Source organism: Amborella trichopoda, chromosome 6 (assembly GCF_054954075.1).
Source record: "Amborella trichopoda isolate Santa Cruz 75 chromosome 6, AtrichopodaSantaCruz75HAP2 v2.0, whole genome shotgun sequence".
NCBI classification, from domain to species: Eukaryota; Viridiplantae; Streptophyta; class Magnoliopsida; order Amborellales; family Amborellaceae; genus Amborella; species Amborella trichopoda.
The window spans coordinates 26580904-26588917 of record NC_142341.1 but is presented as its reverse complement, the minus strand read 5'-3'; the positions used below and the strand labels follow the sequence as shown (position 1 = coordinate 26588917).

The 8014-nt window shown below is 36.8% G+C and overlaps 1 long non-coding RNA gene across 1 annotated transcript; it reads right to left on the bottom strand.

Annotated features, from left to right (window-relative positions):
- Positions 1 to 716: 716 nt before the first annotated feature.
- LOC148781681 (uncharacterized) lies at positions 717 to 2469 on the bottom strand. The gene is made up of 2 exons (XR_016058206.1): positions 2038 to 2469; positions 717 to 1399 (listed from the first exon to the last, which is right to left on the bottom strand). It is a non-coding gene; the product is annotated as an uncharacterized LOC148781681 (long non-coding RNA).
- Between the last annotated feature and the right edge of the window lie 5545 nt (positions 2470 to 8014).

The window sequence follows — 8014 nt, the reverse complement described above, 5'->3', positions numbered from 1 at the left end:
ATTTCGAAAATACTTCTAATTACAAGTTGATTTTTTTAATATCTATTTTTTTACTACTTTTTTAACCTCATTGCAGTGTGGTTTTGCTTAATCTTATTTTAAACATATATTTCCTTTTTTTTTTTATAATTTGTTTAACCATTTGTATTTTGCTTCATAATTGGATCGGGCATGGGCTGAGTACTCGTTTTGAGTCACGGTTTTCAGATTTGCTTAGGAACCCTCTTTGCTTTGCAAGCAATTCGGTGTTTAATTTTTAATATAAATAAAATATATTTTATATATAAAAATAGGAAAGATTTTAAAGGATCACCGTTAAATTTGACACAAATCTTTAGAAAAGTCCTTCCCATATCCATGTGTGTAGGACCCCAAAGGATCACCATTAAATTTGGCACAGATCTTTAAAAAAATCAAGTCCCACACTCATGTAATAACTTTAATGTGTGTAGGATCCTAAATCATCATTATTAAATTTGGCACAGATCTTTAAAAAAATCAAATCCTACACCCATGTGATAACTTTTTTAGAGATATATTCCAAATTTAATGATGATCATTTAGAGTCCTACTCACATGGATGTGAGAGGGTCTCATATGATCATTATTCATAAAAATATATCAAAAGAATAAAGATAAAATACTATACAAGGCGGCTGTTGAGCTTTGCTTTGGTCTAGATCAAAAAATCGAAAAACTTCAGCCTTTTCAGCGGATGCATAGTGAATTTGAGTATATTATTTAGTATTTTCAGCCGAAGCCAAATGAATTTGACAATATTGTTCAAAGACAGATTTATATCTTCTTGGAACCCTGTAACTCATCTAAAATACCAATATACCCTTATCACCCATGAAAATACTGGAGATATATTTTAGGTATTTATAGATACATTTCTGATATCAAAATTTCAAACTCACGAAAAACAAAAGAAAAAAAAGAAGAAAAAGGAGCATGCTTTCCAAGACCGCACAAACTTAAAAAAGAAAAAAAAAACCAAACTTACACCAAAAACCATGAAAGTACATCAACAATGGGGAGAATGGGCGCTTGTAGTTGCGGTCCCAAGCAGGAAATGGACTGATTTCTTCACCCGTTCCCCCAATAAAAGACAAAAATGCTCCTATCCACCATGAAAATGCTTGTGGAGAAGAGCACTTACAGAGCCAGGCGTGTATCCGGCAACATAGCTCTCGGTTTCTTGTTTCGACATCCTAGGCCTCATGAAAGGATCGCAAGAGAGGTAGAGGTTCTTCACCAGAACAGCCTAGATCCTTCTGGTACCTTCATTTTAATGGAGCTCGACACCATTTCCATGCCTCTTTCTTTGGGAAAACCAGTCACATAGTCCTTCAATATGATCTTCTTGTTACTCACTTCTACCCCGATTGCCATTTTTCTGAGAAAGAAAACCAACCTTTCTGATTACTATTCCTGTCTCTCTGCTCTCTCAATGAGAAAACCCACGTCTTGGAATCACAGCTCGATTTACTCCCTCTCTCTGAATAAGAAAACCCATGGAAAACTTCTCTCTCTCTCTAAAAAACCAGGTACACATGCAATAGAAAATGCGCATCTTTGTATCCTAATTTACACATGCAATGGAAGTAAGGCTTACCTCTATATTTTACTCGGAGATGTAGTTTTGGTGTCCAAGCATTATAATCGTTTAATAATTCATGTTCAATTCTAATTATGAAAATTAAAAATTTAAAAATATTATAAACGGAGTAAATCTATAAACCTTTGAAAATATTTTAAAAAAAAGGTACTTTGAAATTTTTTTTTTAACTTTAGATCCGTGCATCTCGATGTTGAGCCCGTCAATTGGAAAATTCTCAACTTTGAAACACTAACAGTGAAGCATTACCTTGAAAGCTCGTCTAAAAAATACTTTGGGCATGAAAAATATCTATGATGGCTTTAAAATCATTCATGCCATTGATTACAAAATTTGTAGTTTAAAAAATGATACAAATCTTGCAGATCACAAACACTTGAAAATGAATGATCTAGATAATATGTTACAATATATACCATTTTTAAGACTTGAGATCTTTTTTTTTTTTTCACAACTATAATGGTCACCATCGAGATGATCGACTTCAAGGTTTTGCGACGCGAATTGCCAGAGAATTTTTTAAGTGAGGCTTTATTTATTTTGAGCCCTAACAGCCTTTGAAGTGAGGCTTTATTTATTTTGAGCCCTAACAGCCACGCTGCTTTCATAAAAGAAGGAATAGACAAAATGCTGGGCATTTACATTACAACTGTGAAATAAGAGATGCAGATATGTGGTTGTAACCCTCCTTACAGATACCACCACTTTTAGTAAAGTAGGATAGAGACATAATGAACAGAGAACAGATGATATTGCCCAAATTGTATACCTTTTTTATAATGGATGCAGTTGGCACACGGATGCATCCGCAGCTGTAGAGGTAAGGTGCGCCCTCAAATTTTATCATGGTATATAATTTCGCAACTGTAGAGGTAAGGTGCGCCCTCAAATTTTATCATGGTATATAATTTTGATGTAAAATATTTCTAGGATTATCTCAAAATATATTCTTATATCTAATTATTAAATTTTAAATTTCAAAAAAGGCTAAAATCAAGTAGATCTATAAACATATGAAAATCTTGAAAATGGACGGTGTAGATTATATATTGTAAAATGCACTATATCTGAGACTTAAAATCTCTTTATTTTTCATGGTCATACATCTCGATGTTGAGATGATCAATCAAAGGGTTTTTCAACATTAAAACTACCTTTTCCGATGGATTTTTGAGGTGCATCCGTAGCTCTACATTATAAGCTTACAACCTTATATAAACTTTTTCCTTTTATAAAGGGTGTTGTTTATATAAGGCTGAGGCCCTAAACAATCAAAATGAGGTGTACCTTCAGTTGAAAGATGTTTCAATACTAGAAATTTTGTGATGTTCTAAAAATTTGTTTTCATATCTGATTATAAAATTTAAAGCTTAAAAAATAGTGTAGATTGAGATCTATGAACACTTGAAAATATTGAAAATTAAAGGTCTAAAAAATGTATTATAAGATGCACTATTTTCAAGGTTTAAAATCTATTTTTTCTAATGTCCATACATCTTGAGGTCGAGATGATCGATTTGAGAATTTTTTAGGCATAAAAAAAAACCTCTTCTAGTGAATTTTTGAGGTGCTTAATTTGATTATTTAGGTCCTCACTCTTATATAAATTTTTTATTTTATAAATTGTGATGTAGTACATTAAAAGAAGGGAAAATTACAAAAAATCCCAAGACTGCACTTTCTCTGCAGCTTACCCCCAACCTAACTTCTTCTCTCACTTTTTTTCGAAAAATACACTTTCTATTCAAATACCCCCCAACTAAATAAAAAATACCTAAACTACCCTCCCTTACTTTTACTATACCCACACCTCTCTCTCTCCTTTGCGTAAGTGCGCTCCGACAGTGCAACACTCTAGAGTCACAATGCTCTGGCACTGTCTATATACGCTCCAACAGTGGATCATGTGCTACAACATTGTGTAAGTGCTCTCTGGCAGTGTAATCTAGAGTCACAACGCTCCGGCACTGTGTATGTGTGCTCCGTCAGTAGATGTGCGCTCCGGCACTACATAAGTGCGCTTCGGTAGGGCAACACTCTAGAGTCATAGCGCTCCGGTACTGTCTATGTGCACTCCGACACTACATAAGTGTGCTCTGACAGTGCAACACTCTAGAGTCACACTGCTTCGGCACCGTCTATGTGCGCTCCGGCAGTGGGTCATGCTCTCTGAAACTACGTGAGTGCGCTCCGACAGTGGAATCTGGAGTCACAGCGCTCCGACATTGTGTATGTGCGCTCTGACAGTAGATGATGCGCTCTGGCATTGTGTAAGTGCACTCCGGCAGTGCAATTCTCTGGAGTCACAGTGCTCAGACATTGTGTATGTACGCTCCGGCAGTGGATCATGGGCTCTGGCACTGCGGTGGTTCGCTTCGGCAATGAGCTCCGAAAGTCATCGTCAAATCTGGCCAAATTGATTTCTGTGTACGGGAAGGGCATTTCCATTTTAAAAAAATGAAAATTTTCCCTTGGGGGGTATTTGCATAGCAAGTGTGTTTTATGGAAAAAAGTAAGAGAAAAACTTAGGTTAGGGGTAAGTTTCATAGAAAGTGTGGTATTGTGGTTTTTTCTGTTGTTGTAATTTTCCCTTAAAAGAAGACAAGGTTCGTGCGTCGGGGGGTTCGTGTGTATGGGACGCGACCGTTGCATTGCATTCAGCCTTCAAAAAATCTAATTTGGAGAAAAATTTGGGATTAAATATTAGGGCAAGCTTTCTATGCTTCCCCTACAGCATAGAAGTTCTATCCTCCCCTTATCCAACCGTCCATTCTGAATGGAGGGCTAAGATTGCCCCAATCACAATGTCACATCTATACGATTTTTTTTTTAATTTTTTTCTATAAACTATTTTGACACCAAATTGTGAATGTCCATTCCTCTATTAAACTTGCACTAGCGAATTTTTTTTTTCAATAAAATAAAATGACCAAAATACCCCTAAAATTTTCAAGAGGTATTTTGGTCATTATATTTTATCGAAAATTATTTTTAATATTTTTTATAGGTGCGCCCCAATGAGAAGATGGCATGTACCAAATTTCATATTCATACAATTTGTATAAAAAAACTAAAAATAAAATATTTTGAGACGTCGGATCTAAGATCAAACTGTGAGTGGCTCTCTTGATCAAAATTGGACGGCTGAATGGTAGGGGGAGGATAGAACTTCTATGCTGTAGGAGAAGCATAGAAACCTTTCCCTAAATATTATACAGGTCTATCAAATATAGATTCCGACATGATCTGAAAAATTCTCAAGCCTATTGTAAACTCATTTGAGAGTAGAATTTTGTTTGGGTTTTGTTGGAAAAAATATGGTCCAACAGCCGAAGCGGAAGCAAAATAAAACAATCAAAAATCGGGTATCATACCTGAGTGCTCGCACAACAATTTTGGTGAACAAATGTGGAGAGGAATGATCAACTCATGTAGGCACGTTTGACAACTACTAGAGTTGCTGAAATTAATTCCACACTGCAAATCCTGAGCGAAGTGGAAACTCACGAACACTCCAACATATATGATAGGAGCAGCCCAAACTCGACTCTCACGCACAACTCTTTATCACTCAGGGCCGAATCTTTACTTAGATCTCAAATAGGAGAGGGATTAGATTCACTCTCTTACTCTTTCTCTATCTCTCAAGAAGAGCTCTCACACCTCTCACACCTTTTTTGTATGTGTTGTAGTGTATATGGAGACCTCCACCCGTCCCCCTTTTATAATGAGAGAAAGTGCCTTCTCTTGAAGAGGTGTAACCTCATGAAGATGTGTAACCCCCTGATGAAGATATGTAACCCCCTCATGAAGAGGTGTAACCTTTCCCCACCTCCCTTCATGTTGTAAGTCAAACATACAATATGAAGGGAGTGTCATCCACTTGGGTATTTCCTCACACTAGGGATGCACCTTCATGTCTACATCTCCCACTCACCCCGTATGTGGGAGGGTTACATACTCAAATAAGAGTTGTCGCTCATTTTCGCATAAAGAGTATTATTTCATACAAAAGGAAAAATGCGGTGTGCATCCTACTGGAGCAAACATTATGTTAGAGAGAACCATACCAAGTTTCCAACCAACTGGCATGGAACACCTCATCTCTCCAATACTTGCAAAACAAAAAACTGCTCAACTTACCCTAGACTCGATTTGTGCACACCAGACTAAGTTCTCAACTAATCCCTCATGAGCCTAGATCAATAGATTACCTAGCCCATTCGTACACGATCACTGTCAATGCATGCATAATGTGTACTATTTTCTTATGGTACCAAAATAGAGTGTGATATCAAATGATCTTCCCTTACAACATATATTATTCTACTCTGACCCCAACCATTGTCTCAGCATCATACTTGACTCTAAGGAGTACATGACAAAGTGAATGATCGAAATAAAGTTTCATAATGTAGCTTAAGGTCCATAAGGGCATCACGGGTCACCTACTTATTAGCCTCGCATAGTGGCAAAAAAAAAAAAGGAACATGATCTTCTTTTTCCACACGAGTAGGTATTTTGGTTACTTATATAACACGTGTGGTATGAATCGCACATCATGGTAGATCACATCAAATATGTGTCAGAATTAACACCATGTAGGTTAAAGTCTTTTCACAGCCATGCAACTGGTCGCCACCTAGCTCCCCACAGTCACATTCATGTGTCAACTTGAACATCCTTGATCTTCATCCCTGGCTACTTACAGTCTACATGATCTTCGGGATGTCAATTTGAACTGATCATGTCAATTCCGTTATGGAATCTCATCTCAAAACCCTTGGTTGAGGTGATAAATACAACACGTGTATATCTCATCCTCCAATATCCTAGAAATTGAGGGTAACTCATGCGAGTAGTAAGCTTTGACCTGTCGATAAATTAAATGATAATATTTGCTATGTGTGAATTAAAGTGCATAAACACTCCATCAAAACACAAAATAACATCCATATTTCTTATAATAATGTATCAAGATCCTCTAAACTCATAGGATCCTGAGGCCCATAGTTCTTACATGAGTTTGATGTGCGGCCCTGACAATTGCCTTAGTCAAGAGATCCATCACCATTTCAGTTGTAGAAATATGAATTAACATCACCTGTTTATGTGCAAAGTCTCGAATATAGTGATATCTAACATCAATATGTTTTGACTTCCATAGTACTTTGGATCTTTTGCAAAAGCAAGTGCTGCTGTATTAACACAAAATACAGTGACATACTCATTACTAGTTGCGATGATACCTAAGTTCCTTAAGAATCTTCTCAAACATACGGCTTCTTGTACTGCTCCATTACAAGTAATGTATTCAAACTCTATAGTGAAGAGAGTGACACATGACTGCTTCTAGCTATACTATGAGACTGCACTGCCTCTTAGCAAGAAGACATAACCTGAAGTCGATTTACGCTCATCTAGGTCTGCTGCCCAATCAGTATCACTGTGTCCTTATAACCACAAATCAGTTCCTTGAAAACATAACATCTGACTTGCGGTTCCTTGAAGGTATAAAAAAATCCTCTTCACTACTTGCTAACGACCTTGTCCTGGATTACTTTGGTATTGACTAATGAGACCCATTGCATAGGCAATATCTGGACGCGTGCAGAGCATCGAGTACATCAAACTATCAACTGCACTTGCATATGGAACATGTGAATTTTTTTTCTTCTCAGCTTTTGTCTGCGGGCACATGTCAAGACTCATAATATGCCGTTTCTCAACTAGAGTATCTATGGGTTTTGAGTCTTGCATATGGAATTGCTCAAGAATCCTTTGGATATATGTTTCTTATGACATAGTAAGAAACCTTTGAGAGCGATTTCGATGTATCTTAACATCGAGTATGTAACTCGCCACACCCATGTCCTTCATCTCAAATTTAGAGGACAACCACTCGTTCATGGCAACAAGTTGCTCCAGGTCATTCTCAACTAATAGAATATCGTCAACATAAAAAGATAATATCTAGATGCTTTTCTTATACTTCTTAATGTATACACAATGGTCTTCTTGAAGCATTTCAAAACCATAAGTCATTATAGCCCTATGAAATTTTATATACCATTGTCTTGATGACTGTTTGAGACCATCTATGGACTTCTTGAGCTTACACACTTTGCACTCAAGGCCAGAGGCTACAAAACCTTTAGGTTGCTTCATACAGATCTCTTCCATCAAGTCACCATTTAGAAAAATAGTCTTTACATCCATTTGGAAGAGTTCCCGGTCCATATGTGTGATGATTGCTAGGATTAGATGAATCGAGGTCATTCTCACCATCGTGGAGAATGTTTTATGGTAGTCCACTCCCTCAACTTGGGTGAACCCTTTCGCCACTAAATGGGCTTTATACTTATCTATAGTTCCATCTGCATTCATCTTGAT